The sequence below is a fragment of the Hippopotamus amphibius genome, chromosome 7, assembly GCF_030028045.1.
Source record: "Hippopotamus amphibius kiboko isolate mHipAmp2 chromosome 7, mHipAmp2.hap2, whole genome shotgun sequence".
In the NCBI taxonomy this organism is placed as follows: Eukaryota; Metazoa; Chordata; class Mammalia; order Artiodactyla; family Hippopotamidae; genus Hippopotamus; species Hippopotamus amphibius.
In genome coordinates, this window is record NC_080192.1 from 136,229,617 (window position 1) to 136,246,008 (window position 16,392).

Sequence of the window (16,392 nt, forward strand, 5' to 3'; positions counted from 1 at the left end):
TTTAAGGCAACTGCAGATACATAAAGGCTGATGGTGGGAGCATGGTTAGAAGTAAGAATTGGAGAAACTTATTAGAGAAGATGTTTAAACAAGAATTTAAAGGATGCTATATGTATTTGCAAAAACATATAAGAAATAAATAAAGGAGAGAGGCCATTCCAAACAGAAAAACCCATTTGAACATGGGATGGGGTCCAGGAGGTGGACTCACAAGTATGTTATTTTCTATTGCTGCCTAGCAGACAACCACAAGCTTGGCAGCTTAATACAGCATGCCTTTATCATCTCAACAGTTTCCATGGATAAGCAGCGTGGGCATGGCTAACCTGAGGCCACTGCTCAGTGTCTCACAAAGCTGTAATCAAGGTGTCAGTTGGGCTACATGCCTTTCTGGAGCTCAGGATCCTCTTCCAAGTTCACAGAATTGTTAGCAAAATTTATCTCCTTATGGTCAAAGGCTCAAGGCCCTCAAAACCTAGAGGCCCTGCCGTATGGCCTTCTCCAATCACATCACAGCCTCTTGCTTCTTCTAGGCCGGCAAGAAAGCCCTTCTAGTGCATGAGACAGAGTCAGATATATTTCATAACCTAATCATGTGAGTGATAAATTTCACCACTTTGTGATACAGTGTAACCTAGTCACAGGAATGACATCCAGTCACCTCTGCTACATTATATTGGGTAGAAGCAAATCACAAGTTCTGCTCAAGTGAAGGGGATCACACAATAGCTTGAACACCAGGGGGCAGAAGTCCCTTAGGGCCACTTTTGCGTTTATCAACCACAGTGAAGGGGCAAGTGGTAGGGGAAAAACAGAAACTGAAGCTGCTATTTCCAAGGATGGCAGGAGTAGAATTTTGAAAATTCTTGGATGCAATGTATGAAGTCTATAAATTGGAATTAAAGATATACCAAGGTATAAACTTAAGTTTATGCTTATATCTTTGGAAGAAAGCTTTCTTAAGAAAATTAACAGCATAAACAAGTTTGCACGGAGAACATGTTGATGTGTCTTGAATTACTGAGTATCTGAAAATACAGAACTGTTTAATTTATTTATTTTTAAAATTTTATTTATTCTTTTTGGCTGTGTTGGGTCTTCTTTGCTGTTTGCGGGCTTTCTCTGGTTGTGGTGAGTGGGAGCTACTCTTCGTTGCACTGTGCGGGCTTCTCAGTGTGGTGGCTTCTCTTGCTGTGGAACACGGACTCTAGACACGTAGGCTTCAGTAGTTGCAACACGTGGGCTCAGTAGTTGTGGCTCGCAGGCTTTAGAGTGCAGGCTCAGTAGTTGTGGTGCACGGGCTTAGTTGCTCCATGGCATGTGGGATCTTCCCTGACCAGGGCTCAAATCCGTGTCCCCTGCATTGGCAGGCGGATTCTCAACCACTGGGAAGTCCTAGAACTGTTTATTTTAGGGAGAAAAAAAAGTAATACAACATTTTAACTTTCTGCTCAGGTAGTTTAATTGGCTCACTTCTAAAGTTTTGTTAAAAAAATATACAAACTTTGCACAGCCTTTCCTGTCTTTGAGTTATGCAACATCAATTTATTTGGGGAAACTTTTTTTTAGCTAATCTGTTGGAGCATTAGAGAATCACAAAGATTTGACCTGCATGTTGACTTTTTTCTTTCGTTTCTCTCTTTAAAAAAATAGCTGTAAGGCAAGTGTGTCTGCCACCCACTTGTTCTGGAGATACCTTTGCTTTGGGCTTCAAACAGTCAGGTTGAAAGGAATTGCAGTTATATTGGGCTCCTATGTGTACCATAAAAATTGCAAGATGAGAGTGAGTGTGTCATTTTTTTGTAATTTGATGAATCCCTTCTTCCCCGATGAGAGACTTTCAATGACCCTCCAATGATTAGTCTAAATATACTTTCCCCATTTTTTCAAATGATGGGAAATGTCATACATATATACAAAAGGATAGAGAATAGTTTAATGAACATCCATGTACCCAGCACCAATCTTCTATATTACGACATATTGTCAACCTTGTTCATCTATGCTCATACCTCTTCTTTCCCACAGCCACTCTTTAGGTTATGTTAAGCAAATCCCAGACTAATTATATTTCATCTGTAATACATTCTTGCATATATCTCTAAAAAAAATAAGTACTTAAAAAATAACCACAATGCCATTAAAGTACAAAAAAATTAACAGTAATTCTTTATTATAATCAAATATTCAAACAGTTTTAAAATTTTCTTAGTCTCATTTTCTTTTGATAGTTGGATTACTTGAATCAGAATCCTAATAAGATCCACACTTTGTGCTTTATCAATAAATCTCAATTCTCTTTTAGTCTATAAGTACTCTCCCCCTCCAAATTTCCTTATAAATTTGCTGTTGTTTTATTGTTGAGGAAACAGAGTGATTTGCACTATGTAGATTTTGCCAATTGCTTCACTATTAAATTTAACTTAACATGCTTCTCTGCCGTCTCTATTCAATTGAACCAAAGATAATTGAATTTTTGTAGTTCAAATGGTCAAGTATTGGTCATTTTATATGCTTCTACTTAATTTTATCTGGAGCTGTAATCAGATTTAGCTTCAAATTTTTGGCACAAATACCTCATACTGGTGAGAACTTCATGTTTCATTACTTCAGGTGGTATATAACAGTTGATTTCTTTCTTTTTGTGATGTTAAAATTAATCAGTGGGCTCAGGGCTCAACTTGACCCAGTCATTATAAACTTCCTGGTGAGCTTTTCACTTAATGGCTTCAGAGCCATTGATGATCACTGCTTCCATCCATTGTTTCAGTACAGGTTGCAAAGTGGTGTCGTACTTTAATAATTAACTGTAATTTTTTAAAGAGAAACTTTTCATCATCAACTATTTAGTTACCTTGAGATAGAGTTCACACAGGAAAGGCAAGACAAATGTTTGGTTCTTTAATTTAGTTAACATTTTTCAGAATTATGTGTTGAATCTTCTAACATCCTCCAGTGGTAGCCAATAAAAGTGGTTTTTAATTTTTGGAAGTATTTAAAAAGCATACATGATGATTTTAAGTCTCATGAAGACATTAATTGATTATGCTGCTCAAATTACCCTAACTTTATTTAGTTGTGAGTTCCTTGAATTTGGCTATGAGTTCTCTTGATACAACTCCAGCAGACTTTGATAACTTTCTTGATTTTTCAAAATGAAAAAGTACATATATTGCTCCAGATTTAGAATCAGCAAGATTGCTTAATTCTGTTACCTAGTGATCGTACCATTTGGCATTCACATCAACAATATGTGAATATGAGACTATTTCTCCAAATCCTTACCAAGAAGAAAATATTGTTAAACTTTTGAATTTTTGACAGTCTGATAGGTGAAAATGGTATCTTTGTAATTTTGATCTGCAGCTCTCTTATTCTGAATGATCTTGAGCATATTTCCATGTTATAGGAACATTTGTATTTATTTTTCTGTTAAATCTATATTTATATCTCTTGCTCATTTTTCTTCTGTGTATTAGATGATTATCTATTTATTATCTTTCTATTTTAGGAATACCAATCCTTATCTGCCATATATTTTGCAAATATTTATGTTTGTCATTTGTCTTTTCCACTTTGCTTATGATTTATTTTTGCCATAATTAAAAAAGTTTATTAAATTTATTAATCTCTTTTTGTTTCGTATTTAAATTTGTCTTCCTCCAGATTTATAGAGAATTTACCAACGCTTTTTTCCTAATATTTGTATGTTTTCAATTTTTACATTTAAATACCTTATCTACTGGTGATTGTCCTGGGCTGTAGTATGAGAAACAATCCAGTTTAATCTATTTTTTAGTGCTGTGAATAGCCAGTTACCACAACATGACATATTAAACATTTTTCTTTCCTCCTGATTTGCTTGTTAAATACACTAAAATACTAAATATCCACTGATCCAATTTCTAGATATTTAATTCTGTTTTATTGATATGTCTTTCAATCCATGTAGCAATAGCACATTGTTTTACTCTTAGATGCTTTATGTTTTACAATATGTTAGGGCTAGCCACCTCTTATCCCATTCCACTGCTCTTCCTTTTCAGAGATAGTCTAGCTATTATTGCATATTATTATTATTATTATTATTTTTTTGTCCTGTAAAATCATTTTATTTTCTGCGACATAAACATTTTTCTCAGGCAATGCTACTAGAACAACCTCTTTATGAGGTTTTATACTTTGGGGTAAATATATTTTTTTAAAAACTTATCTCTATTATATAAGGTTGTAATACAAAAAATGATTTATAAGCTATATTTTCCAGGAAGGAGTTACTAAACTATATTCCTGTTGAAGAAACTTTCCTATTCAACTCTATGATATGGAATGAAAAGATTTAATTAAAAAGTCTTCTGATCAAAAAGCTTGAGATCATCAATGGAATGTTTAGCTTCCTCCACAGAGAGCCACCAGGATTTTTTCATAATTTCCCTTAGTTTCATCCAGGATGGCTTGGCAGAGAGAAATGCCATACAGCTTCTGATAGCAGGCTTTGATGTCATTCATGTCAATTTCAGAACAGGAAACCATAATCCTGATCAGTATCTTATGATGAGTTCCAACACCCTTCATGGCCTGATGAAGTTTCTCAGCAAAGAACATTGGTTTGCTTGTAGCACATTTCACAATAACTGTGAGGCATTTCTCGATGTCACCTTTCAACTCCAGGTCCAGAACTTTGTTCATGTCATGCTTACTGTACTTGGAATACTTCTGAAACACTCTGAGAAGATGGGGATAGCTTCTGGTGGTCAGAATGGTAGTGAACACATTCACATCTGTCCCTTTTCTTCTTTCATCTGCTTCATATAAGGCGTGGCATCCGTATCAGCCAAGTCGTCATTTATGGCAAGCCTCTCAGATCGGTCACCCTTAGCAAGAGAAAGCAAAGCCTTCTCATAATCTCCAGATGTGTCTGCAGTGATGTCTTTAGCCAGATCTCTCTTCAGTTCCTCTCTACATACTATTAATTTCTCTGATTTCTCTGTTAGTTCTTGATGCCAAAATTTCATTCAGAGTGTCTTCATCAGTTCCAAGGCCCTTCATGGCAGCACGGAGCACATCAGTGTCAAACTGGGCTGGAGTTTTCAATAGAGCCAAAGCAACATCCTCAAGGTGACCTGTGAGGGCTTTCTTCAGAGCTTCATCCAGGGGCTTTCCTTTTTTCTGGATAGGCTGCTTTGATCTGCTGACTCTGTGCATTGTTTCTCTTATTTAGAATTTCAATGATGGTTGCTTCATCCACACCTTTAACTGTAATTGCTTTACACAAGATATCAACATCCGAGGATAGACTGAAGGTAGGATAGGGGCTCACTGCTGATCCAGGACCACCTTTGGATGCTTTCACAGTTTTATTGCATTCCTGCTCTTCCTTGTCAATAAACCAGACCTGCTTGAGGAATTCAGATACCATTGCCATTTTTGAAAGATCTTTTTTTCACCTCCGTCCAAAGACCTAAAGATTCTTCTCAGAACGGTTCATGCTCTATTATTTTTAATAATAAACTTTGTAAACAACTTGTCTAGCTCTAGAAAAAATGGTATCTTTTACTGGGATCACATTGCATTTATAACTTAGAATTAGAATCTTTTTTGCATTGTCTTCCTAATCAAGAACATGATATGTCTTTCCATTTGTACAAGTCTACTTTTATGTCCTGTAAGAGTTTTATAGTTTTGTTGTTTTCTTCAGTAGATTTTGAACATTTATTGATGAGTGTTTGCCTAGGTTATTTATTTGTATCATAAATGGGAGGTTTTCCCTTCCATTACTCTTCTGAGTTTTTTTGTGTGTGTGCAATACAGGCTGAATCATAACCTGACATTTTTCTGTATTATTTGTTATGCTTGTAATCTTCAACTCCAGAAAAATGGTTTACAATTGACCCCAGGGAGCCTTATATTTTCCCAATAGCTCAGCATTGCTTAAATACCCCCTTACCTTGGTTTTTCCGTTTTCCTTCTTTCATCTTTAATTCCATAAACCACTTCTATGTATTCTTCACATATATTTCCTATGGCATTTAAATCTCTATTTATTCATATGTTCTACAGCATAGGTTGGTTTTCAGTTAGTTTTTTTTATTATTTTATTTATTTATTTATTTATTTTATTTTTTTGGGGGTACACCAAGTTTTCAGTTAGTTTTTAAGGATATGCTTGTCTATTATCTAAAACAAGCTTATGAAATATAGAATGACAGGGACTGTGTTTCACACTTTGTCTTAGGAGACAGATCCAAAAAAATATTGCTGCAATTTATGTCAAAGAGTGTTCTACCTATGTGGTGCCCCCCCACAGTGAGTGAAGACAGGTCCTGTGGCTAGTGCCAGCCCACTGGTGGGCAGAGCTGGGCCCTAGGGTCTGGATGCAGGGTTCTGGGGTCCCAGAGCTGGTGTCAGACCACTGTTTCCTGATTCATGTGGCTGTGGGGTCCAGGATGTCCCAAAGCTTGTGTTGACCTCCTGGTGGATGGGGCTAGGGCTCAGCAAGTCCTAGAGCAGGTACTAGCCTGCAGGTGGGTGGGATGGGTCTGCAGGCTGGGAGGCTGAGGTTATCCTGGGATTGCTATTCACTCACTGGTGGATGAGGCTGGTCCCAAGGCTATAGCAGGCTTGCTGGTGATTCTGGGGCTGGTGCCTACCCACTGGTAGATGGAACTGGATCCCCAGTTCTCTGAATGCAGCGCCCTGGGGGTCCTGGGTCCAGTGCTTGCACACTGGTGTGTCAGGCTGGGTTTTGGCCCCTCTGGTGGGCGGAGCTGTGGGCTCAGGGGCTCTTAAGACATTCTGTCTGCTAATGGGTGGGGCTGTGTCATCACCCAGTTAGTTGCTTGGCCTGAGGTGTTCTAGTATTGGTGCCTACAGGATGTTTGGTGGGTATGGGGCTTGGTCCTGAGGCTAATAAGCTGGAGAGAGGGTTCCAAAATGGTCCTTGCCAGCATCAGTGTCCACACAGTGGAACGAGCTCCCCAAAATGGCTGCCTACAGTGTGTGTGTCTCCAGGGTGAGCTCAAGTTGCCTCCTGCTTCTCTGGGAGAGTCTCCAAGATCAGCAGGTAGGTCTGGCCCAAGCTTCTTTCAAATTATTCCTTCTGTCCTGGGTCATGGAGCATGTGAGATTTTGTATGTGCCCTTTAGGTGTGGAGTCTCGATTTCCCACAGCCCTCTGGGTCTCCTGAAGGTAAGTCCTGCTGACCTTCAAAGCCAAAAATTTTGGGGCCTCATCTTCTGGATGCTGAACTCCTGGGATGGGAAGCCCAGTGTGGGGCTCAGATCCCTCACTCCTTAGGGAGAACCTCTGCAATTGTAATTTTTCTTCCATTTGTGGGTCACCCACCTTGGGGGGTATGCGACTTGACTATATCATGACTCTGCCCATTCTACCTGTCTCATTGTGGTTCCTTCTTTATATCTTTAATTATAGAAGATCTTTTTTTTTTTAAATTTATTTATTATTTTTGGGGGGTTACACCAATTTCAATCATCTGTTTTTATACACATATCCCCATATTCCCTCCCTCCCTCAACTCCCCCCCACCCTCCCTCGAGTCCCCCCCACCCTCACTGTCCCAGTCCTCTAAGGCATCTTCCATCCTCGAGTTGGACTCCCTTTGTTATACAACAACTTCCCATTGGCTATCTATTTAACAGTTGGTACTATACATATGTCTGTGCTACTCTCGCTTCATCTCAGCTTCCCCTTCACCCCCCGCCCCTCCCCAAACCTCGAGTTCTCCAGTCCATTCTCTGCATCTACGTCCTTCTTCTTGTCACTGAGTTCATCAGTACCATTTTTAGATTCCGTATATGTGAGTTAGCATACAATATTTGTCTTTCTCTTTCTGACTTACTTCACTCTGTATGACAGACTCTAGGTCTATCCACCTCATTACATATAGCTCCATCTCATCCCTTTTTATAGCTGAGTAATATTCCATTGTATATATTAGCCACATCTTCTGTATCCATTCATTTGTTGATGGGCATTTAGGTTGCTCCCACGTCCTGGCTATTGTAAATAGTGCTGCAATAAACATTATGGTACATGTTTCTTTTGGGATTATGGTTTTCTTTGGGTATATGCCCAGTAGTGGGATTACTGGATCATATGGTAGTTCTATTTGTAGTTTTTGAAGGAACCTCCAAACTGTTTTCCATAGTGGCTGTACCAACTTACATTCCCACCAATAGTGCAGGAGAGTTCCCTTTTCTCCACACCCTCTCCAACATTTGTGGTTTCCAGATTTTGTGATGATGGCCATTTTGATCGGTGTGAGGTGACACCTCATGGTGGCTTTGACTTGCATTTCTCTGATGATGAGTGATGTTGAGCATCTTTTCATGTGTTTGTTGGCCATCTGTATGTCTTCTTTGGAGAAATGTCTATTTAGGTCTTCTGCCCATTTGTGGATTGGGTTATTTGCTTTTTTGGTATGAAGCTTCATGAGCTGCTTGTATATTTTGGAGGTTAATCCTTTGTCCGTTGTTTCATAGGCAATTATTTTTTCCCATTCTGAGGGTTGCCTTTTAGTCTTGTTTATGGTTTCTTTTGCTGTGCAAAAGCTTTTAAGTTTCATGAGGTCCCATTTGTTTATTCTTGATTTTATTTCCCTGATTCTAGGAGGTGGGTCAAAAAGGATGTTGCTTTGATGGATGTCAAAGAGTGTTCTGCCTATGTTTTCCTCTAAGAATATTATGGTGTCTGGCCTTACATGTAGGTCTTTAATCCATTTGGAGTTTATTTTTGTGTATGGTGTTAGGAAGTGTTCTAATTTCATTCTTTTACATGTTGCTGTCCAGTGTTCCCAGCACCACTTATTGAAGAGGCTGTCTTTTTTCCATTGTATACTTGTGCCTCCTTTGTCAAAGATAAGGTGCCCATATGTGTTTGGGCTTACTTCTGAGTTCTCTATTCTATTCCATTGATCTTCCTTTCTATTTTTGTGCCAGTACCATACTGTCTTGATCACTATGGCCTTGTAGTATAGTTTGAAGTCAGGAAGCCTGATTCCACCAACTCCATTTTTCCTTCTCAAGATTGCTTTGGCTATTCGAGGTCTTTTGCATTTCCATACAAATCATAAGATTTCTTGCTCTAGTTCTGTGAAAAATGCCATTGGTAATTTGATCGGGATTGCATTGAATCTGTAAATTGCTTTGGGTAGTACAGTCATTTTCACGATGTTGATTCTTCCAATCCAGGAACATGGTATGTCCCTCCATCTGTTTGTGTTGTCTTTGATTTCCTTCATCAATGTCTTAAAGTTTTCTGCATACAGATCTTTTGCCTCCTTAGGCAGGTTTATTCCTAGGTATTTTATTCTTTTTGTTGCAATGGTGAATGGGAGAGTTTCCTTAATTTCTCTTTCTGCTCTTCCATTGTTAGTGTATAGGAATGCAAGAAGATTTCTGTGCATTAATTTTGTATCCTGCTACTTTACTAAACTCATCAATTAGTGCTAGCAGTTTTCTGGTAGAGTCTTTAGGGTTTTCTATATATAATATCATGTCATCTGCAAAGAGTGACAATTTTACTTCTTCTTTTCCAATTTGGATTCCTTTAATTTCTTTTTCTTCTCTGATTGCTGTGGCTAAAACTTCCAAAACTATGTTGAATAATAGTGGTGAAAGTGGACACCGTTGTCTTGTTCCTGTTCTTAGAGGGAATTCTTCCAGTTTTTCCCCATTTAGAATGATGTTGGCTTTTGGTTTGTCATATATGGCTTTTATTATATTGAGGTAATTTCCTTCTATGCCCATTTTCTGGAGAGCTTTTATCATAAATGGATGTTGAACTTTGTCAAAAGCTTTTTCTGCATCTATTGCGATGATCATATGGTTTTTACCCTTCAATTTGTTGATATGATATATCACATTGATTGATTTGCGTATATTGAAGAATCCTTGCATCCCAGGGATAAACCCCACTTGATCATGGTGTATGATTTTTTGAATGTGCTGTTGGATTCTGTTAGCTAGTATTTTGTTGAGGATTTGTGCATCTAAATTCATCAGTGATATTGGTCTGTAATTTTCTTTTTTTGTGACATCTTTGCCTGGTTTTGGTATCAGGGTGATGGTGGCCTCATAGGATGAGTTTGGGAGTGTTCCGCCTTCTGCTATATTTTGGAAGAGTTTGAGAAGGATAGGTGTTAACTCTTCTCGAAATGTTTGATAGAATTCGCCTGTGAATCCATCTGGTCCTGGGCTTTTGTGTGTTGGGAGATTTTTAATCACTGCCTCAATTTCCGGACTTGTGATTGGTCTGTTCATAGTTTCTATTTCTTCCTGGTTCAGTCTTGGAAGATTGTATTTTTCTAAGAATTTATCTGTTTCTTCCAGGTTATCCAATTGATTGGCATATAGTTGCTTGTAGTAGTCTCTCATGATGTTTTGTATTTCTGAGGTGTCCGTTGTTACTTCTCCTTTTTCATTTCTAATTCTGTTGATTTGCATCTTCTCCCTTTTTTTCTTGATGAGTCTGGCTAATGGTTTATCAATTTTGTTAATCTTCTCAAAGAACCAGCTTTTAGTTTTATTAATTTTTGCTATTGCTTCCTTCCTTTCTTTCTCATTTATTTCTGCTCTGATCTTTATGATTTCTTTCCTTCTGCTCACTTTGGGGTTTCTTTGTTCTTCTTTTTCTAATTGTTTTAGGTGTAAGGTTAGGTTGTTTATTCAATAATTTTCTTGTTTCTTAAAGTAGGACTGTATTGCTATAAACTTCCCTCTTCGAACTGCTTTTGCTGCATCCCATAGGTTTTGGGTTGTTGTGTTTTCATTGTCATTTGTTTCTAGATATTTTTTGATTTCCTCCTTGATTTCTTTAGTGACTTCTTGGTTGTTTAATAGTGAATTGTTTAGCCTCCATGTGTGTGTATTTTTTGCAGTTTTTTTCCTGTAATTGATATCTAGTCTTATGGCGTTGTGATCTGAGAAGATGCTTGATGTGATTTCAATTTTTTTGAATTTGCCGAGGTTTGGTTTGTGACCCAAGATGTGATCTATCCTGGAAAATGTTCCGTGTGCACTTGAGAAGAAGGTGTATTCTGTCGTTTTTGGATGGAATGTCCTAAAATTATCCATTAAGTCGAGATGGTCTAATGTGTCATTTAAAGCTTGTGTGTCTTTATTTATTTTCTGTTTGGATGATCTGTCTATTGATGTAAGTGGGGTGTTCAAGTCTCCCACTATTATTGTGTTCCTGTCGATGTCTGCTTTTACAGCTGTTAGCATTTGCCTTATGTATTGAGGTACCTCTATGTTGGGGGCATAGATATTTACCATTGTGATATCTTCTTCTTGAATGGATCCCTTGATCATTGTGTAGTGTCCTTCCTTGTCTCTTGTAATAGTCTTTACTTTAAGGTCTAATTTGTCTGATATGAGTATTGCTACTCCAGCTTTCTTTTGACTTCCATTTGCATGGAATATCTCTTTCCATCCCTTTACTTTCAGTCTATATGTATCCCTTGGTCTGAAGTGGGTTTCTTGTAGGCAGCATATAGAAGGGTCTTGTTTTTGGATCCATTCAGCCAGTCTGTGTCTTTTGGTTGGAGCATTTAATCCATTTACATTTAAAGTGATTATTGACATATGTGTTCCAATTACCATTTTCCTAATTATTTTGGGTTTGTATTTGTAGGTGTTTTCCTTTTCTTGTGTTTCCTACTTAGAGAAGTTCCTTTAGTGCTTGTTGTAAGACTGGTTTGGTGGTGCTGAATTCTCTTAACTTTTGCTTGTCTGGAAAGCTTTTGATTTCTCCCTCAAATCTGAATGAGATTCTTGCTGGGTAGAGTATTCTTGGCTGTAGGTTTCTCTCTTTCAGGACTTTCAGTATACCCTGCCATTCCCTTCTGGCCTGCAGAGATTCTGTAGAAAGGTCAGCTGTTATCCTTATGGGTTTTCCCTTATATGTTATTTGTTGCTTTTCTCTTGCTGCTTTTAATGTTTTTTCTTTGTGTTTAATTGTCATCAGTTTGATTAATATGTGCCTTGGTGTATTTCTCCTTGGGTTTATTCTGTATGGGACTCTCTGTGCTTCTTGGACTTGGTTAATTATTTCCTTTCCCATGTTGGGGAAGTTTTCCACTAGAACCTCTTCAAATATTTTCTCAGACCCTTTCTTGTTTTCTTCTTCTTCTGGGATGCCTATAATTTGAATGTTGGTGTGCTTAATGTTATCACTGAGGTCTCTGAGACTGTCTTCTATTCTTTTTATTCTTTTTTCTTTTTCCTGCTCTGTGGCAGTTATTTCCCCCATTCTATCTTCCAACTCCCTTATTTGTTCTTCTGCCTCAGTCATTCTGCTGGTTATAGCATCTAGAGTATTTTTAATTTCAGTTATTTTGTTATCCATTGCTGTTTGTTTTTCTGAGGTCTTATGAACTGTTTCTCATACTTTATTTTGTTACCAAGATTTTGTATCATTTTTACTATCATTACTCTGAATTCTTTTTCAGGCATTTTTCCTATTTCCTCCTCATTTATCTGGTCTTGTGGGTTTTTTTCCTGCTCCTTTGCCTGCATGGTGCTTCTTTATTTCCTCATGGTTGTCCAAACTTTTGGGGTTGCTTGTCCTGGCGATAGAGGTGTTTATAGAAGACTGTCCAAGCCTCAGACTAATGTCCAAGTATTGAATTAAACAAATACTAAGTCTAGGAAACACATACATGTATAAGACACACAATTACTGAATCCATTAGGACATAAGGCTCTGGAAAGACCTGACAGAACCCCAGTATGCTACCAGATATTCAAAGAGAAACCCAACAGAAATTGACAACTGAAACAGAACAAATCAGAGACAAAAGCAAAAGCAAACAAACAAACAAATAACACCTTATACATAAAAACACTAATCCAGGGAGATTTTGTAAGCTAGGATCAAATATAGAAAAGAGCTAGAGTACCAGCAGACAGAATGGAGACTCTCAGAATGAAATTAGACAATTGTACTAAGAACTAAGATAAAGACAAAAACCTAATATTAAACACCAAGGTGGTGCATCATCTGGAGAATAGAGCAAGGAGTCTGAGCAGACCGATAGTGTTGCTTATAAGTATGTTAAGATAAAATAAACTAAAAATGGATGGAAGAAAGGGGAACAGAAGAGCATAGTGTGATTGGAAATATGCAAATAAAAAGAAAGGAATGGAAATGTATAAAAGATAGGGATGAAAGGAAAGTATGAGAGATATATTGTCCGGACTACCAAAAATTTAGCTAGATATAGAAGTATATAAAAAGGCAAAAAAATAAAAATAGAATAAAAAATATCATTAAAAAATTATGTTATAAAACTTGTAGATCCCTTAGGACTAAGATTGTAATTATTAAAGGAAAAAAGAAAAAAAAGAAAGAGAAAAAAAGAAAAAAAAATCCAGAAGTGATCCCAGAATGGACCAGTTCAATAGGATTGATACTAATATTTCTGTTTCCTTAGAGTCTCAGCTGTAAGTGTCCTTCTGCTCACCTTGGATTTTTTTGCATTATTCTGTGACCAGCAGAGATTCCTTTATTGTTGGTCTGTAAGCGTCGGTGTGTGGGGAGGGAGAGGGTACAATAGTGGCTCCTTCCCCTGGGAGTGAGTGAGCAGTGGCACACTGTTGTTTCACTGTTGCTTGGAGGTGCCTGTTGCAGAGGGACGCCCGTGGCTCAGGTGTAAACAGAAAGTCTTAGAGTTGGGCCTCTCGCAGGTTTTTTTTTTTTTTTTCTCAGCAGCCTCCCTGCTGCTGGCTATCCAAGGGGTTTTAATCCAGCCCCGCCCGAGTGCCTGAGGGTACTTGTTATCTCTGAGCGCTTTAGGTGGCCCACAGGGCGTCTCTCCACTGCCTGTTGCAGAGGCGGAAAGAGAGAGAGAGGCTATGCACAGCTTCCCCCTGCCTGTGAGCCTGCAGCCTCCAGCCGCCATCATGGCCAGGCAGCTCCCAGGGACGGGCACTCCTTGCCGCAGACCTCTTCCCTCCTGTCCTCTGGATCCATCACCTTACTGGCAACAATGTTTCTCACCTTGAACCAGCTCTCCGGCTCCCACGCTCCTGCTCCCGGACCCTCTGTTCAGCTGTGAATCGACGTCTCGGTCTGGGAACCCTGAGCTGCGGTGCGGACCCTCCATATGTTTCTCACACCCTCCCATCTGCCACAGCTCCGCCGCTTCACCCAATGCATCTGTGGAGAGGGATGCATTCCACGTCCCTCTATTTCGCCAACATCTTTTTCTCCTAGAAGATCTTTTTTGATAGGTTCTGGTCTTTTTCATGAATAGTTGTTCTGTAAATAGTTGTAATTTTGATGTGCCCATGAGAGAAAGTAAGCTTAAGGTCTACCTACTCCTCCATTTTGGCTGATCTCCTGACTCAAAAAATACCCTTTAAAAAAAGTACGTTCCTTAATTTTCTTGGAAGAGAATTCTCATTCTACTTCGGGAGATGGCCCACTGGAGGATTAACAAACCTGTCCCATAGAAAGTCAGGTCTGAGGCAGGGCTTGAGGTCAGCTCTTCTAAGAGTTCAGAGGTTTTTCTGCTGAATTCTTTGGCTTTCTTCTGCTGAAAGGGCTGAGTCAGAAGTTGTCCTAAATAGCCCTTAAGAGCCTCTTTTCCATCTTGGAGAACAAGTTGGTAGGGTTTGAGAAAAAAGAAGAGGTTGGAGTCATTGTGGTTTCGGTAGGCCTATAACATAGGTCTTGAACTTTCCGACCAGTTTCAAAACACAAAGTGAGTCTTTCTCACTGATTATTGTTGATCTTGAAACAAAAGTGACAAAACTTCCTGCTTGTAAATAAACCATGAAACTCCAAACTAGTAACAACTCTCCAAGCCTTTTTCAGGATCCTTGATCAATAACTAGAATAATAGTAGTCCCATCTGACTAATGGATCTGTTTGAAAGCCACAAATAGATTTTGAGAGCCCAAAGAAAAGGGAAGTATTTGTTGGAGGAGGTAATTGAAAGGATGTGACCTCTCATTGACCCAGGAGTTGGACCTGGGCTATTGCAGGTTTCTTACCCCCTCCCCGTCCTTGGAATATATGTTTCTCATTCACGGTTCCCACAGCCATTTCAAGGATGCTGCTTTAAGGGAGCAATGTGTTGTTGAGATCATCTGGACTGTATACATAACTGAACCTGTGTGAGGCCTCTATAGAAACTTAAGATTCTGCTGCGTGGATGCAGAGATCTACTATCTTGCAGTACCCAAGACAAGCTTCCTATGTAAGTTTCCTTGCTTGTTAAACCTGCCACCTACCATTCTGGAGAGGTCTGCCTCTTTCTTCAGTCTCTCCTTACCTCCTGGGCGTGGGGGCCAGTTTGTGAACCAACACTACTGCAGTTCTTCCCATCTGAGCCATGAGCTTCTACACACTTTGCTTTCATGTCTCTCCCTTTATGGGGAGGCATTCTGGTTCTGTGAATAGATGCCGTAGCTTAAACCCACTTGATTTCTATTTTTCTTTTCATTACTGTTTACTGGGCATGCAACTTAAGCTTTCTGGCTTCTTAAATCTTTCCATCCTGCTGGGAGGGACTGTGAGAGAATTTTTAGAGGCTTTTGTAATCTGGAGATGAAATGTGCTATATAAAACCACCACCAAGTTGTCATTAATCATAACCAGGACTTAAGTCAGCTGTCAGTATTGCAAGAAGGGGCAAGTCCACAGGGTGAAAGCTTCATGAGCTTTAAAATGCACAGAACTTGCTGACACTAATACTGCAGCTAGCCAAAGAGTGGAAAATCAAGGTAATAATTGCAGTGCAATGGGAGGATGTCTGCAGGCTTGGTATCAGAGAACAAACTCTTTATTCAGGAAAGACTAATCTGAAAGAATCTGAATAACTGGAGGCTGTTGGGATGGTGGAATGTGGGAAAACATTCAGAAGTCTTTCTGAAACCTTGAAAATGTTACTAAAAGTAATTAAAACATGTGGGCCGAGCAACTGGATGCAGGATGTCTTGCTTGAGCAGCAGAGGAACTAAGCGTGCTGGGCGTAGAGACCATGGGGGCATAGGCTACCATGGAAACAGAAAACTGACCGTCTCTGGGGGCACAGCCCCTTTCTCACTCGCACACCTCATATCACCCTGTTTGGCCCCGGAGGATGGCTGATTAGCCAGAGACGGGTAAGATTCCTCAGGGGAGGAAAAACCTAAGACAGGCACAGTTGAAGAGGGGCCAAGAGGGGTGGGGCACAGACCCTTAATCCTTCTGAGAGAGGTCTCCTGCCCCCAGGGCTGCTTTGCTTTCCATGCCCAGCTCAAATCCACACCCAGCTCAAATCCACACCCAGCTCAAATCCAAGCCCAGCTCATATCCGGACCCAGGAGGCAAACAAAGATCATTGCCCCCAGTCATGTGAGGCCTTTGTTTGTTTACTTCAAAGAT

At 39.3% G+C, this 16,392-nt stretch overlaps 1 pseudogene; it reads right to left on the reverse strand.

Annotated features, from left to right (window-relative positions):
* Positions 1-4,242: 4,242 nt before the first annotated feature.
* Positions 4,243-5,425, reverse strand: LOC130857370 (annexin A1-like; annotated as a pseudogene).
* Between the last annotated feature and the right edge of the window lie 10,967 nt (positions 5,426-16,392).